Genomic DNA, 1531 nt, shown 5'->3' with positions numbered 1-1531 from the left:
TAGCACATATGCTAAATCCCATAATGTGACATATCGTATTTAAAAAACGAGAGCCATTTTGACACCATCACATAGCCGCCGCTAATACTCATCTTTGTGCTTCCTTGCTCCATTCCTTGCATCTTGTCACATCAACTGACATCCATTCCCCCTCGTCCTCTCAGCCCATATGAAAAACAATTATGGCGAGAGAGAAAGAGGAGAAAGAAATACTAAAATATGAACTTTTCATAGAATGCATCAAGCTATCTAACGATATGGAGTGATGAAATTAGGTATCTCATAGCCAGGAGGAGGAGGCATGGTGTGGAGAGGCACAAAATCCCATTTTTAAAGCAAAAATGGAGGTGTCCAAATAAATGCTCTCTCTCTCTCTCTCTCTCTCTCTCTCTCTCTCTCTCTCTCTCTCTCTCTCTCTCGCCCCCCCTTTCATTGTGTTTCTTGAAGTTAGGCTTCTTTTAAGCCTCGTTAACATGTAACTCACCAAATAGCATGTCATCGCATTCGCATTGCTTGGAAGTGTTTTTGGGTCAAGCGACCTCAAATTCACGATCCGATTGGATGAGCGACTTTCTAGCATTGAAAACTATAACCTTGGCCTCTGTCACTTGCTTTTCGACTTCCAAATCATGTAGCTACTTTATAATGCCAAAGATTGCAGCCATTAAATGGGGGGTCAAACAATATCCAATTGATGAATGGACACTTGCATTGGATTCCCAACATTGAAATGCACTTAGAAAAACTATAGCTCCTTGATTTGTGATCAACATATTTTTTGCCAAAAATGCCACTTTTATGACTCTTAGCCCACTTTTGCGCTTTAAATTTTGCCTTAATTCCCAGCATCGAAATGCACCTAGGAAAACTCTAGCTTCTTGATTTGTGATCAACGCATTTTCTGCCAAAATTGCCACTTTTATGGCTCTCAGACCACTTTTATGCTTCAAATTCAATCTTAAAGTCACCTCTCATTGGCGACTACGAGATATGGCAACTCAGCCTGTTGAACCCATGAAAAAATTTGCATGCACACAACATAAAGAGCATTAAGTTGCTTTAAATAAAATACACAACATAACATAGAATATAGCTTTCACCCCATCCCCTAACAAAATCAAGGCATGAATCCACAGGGAATAGACCAGGCATAATCGGACAAAGAGATCAAGAGCTAGGTGCAAACCAATTGTTCCAACACAGACGTACTAATATTTTAGTACTCGTATGTGTAAAAGGGAGGGAGCTGAGCATATTGTGACCTAAGGAAAACAGGGCATCAATCTCAGGTCCAACCAATCTTGGTACTTAAGAACCTACCAAGCTCTCATGAGGCGACATGATTTTCATTTTTGTTCTCGATCACTTTTATTTTCGCTCCAACCATCCTCATGTCGTTTTTGGCAAAATGCCACCACTAGGAAGATAAGGCATCGTCGGCCTTGGTTCTGCTAACTCATCCCCAAGAACCTACCAAGCTTTTGTAAGGCAACGAGCACTAACTCTTTGAAATTTTTCTTTCTTTATTTTT

The sequence above is a fragment of the Lygodium microphyllum genome, chromosome 5, assembly GCF_053477565.2.
Source record: "Lygodium microphyllum isolate KBCC chromosome 5, Lygodium_microphyllum_v1.1.10, whole genome shotgun sequence".
Taxonomy (NCBI): Eukaryota; Viridiplantae; Streptophyta; class Polypodiopsida; order Schizaeales; family Lygodiaceae; genus Lygodium; species Lygodium microphyllum.
The sequence above is the reverse complement of the archived record's forward strand: the minus strand, read 5'-3'. Positions refer to the sequence as shown.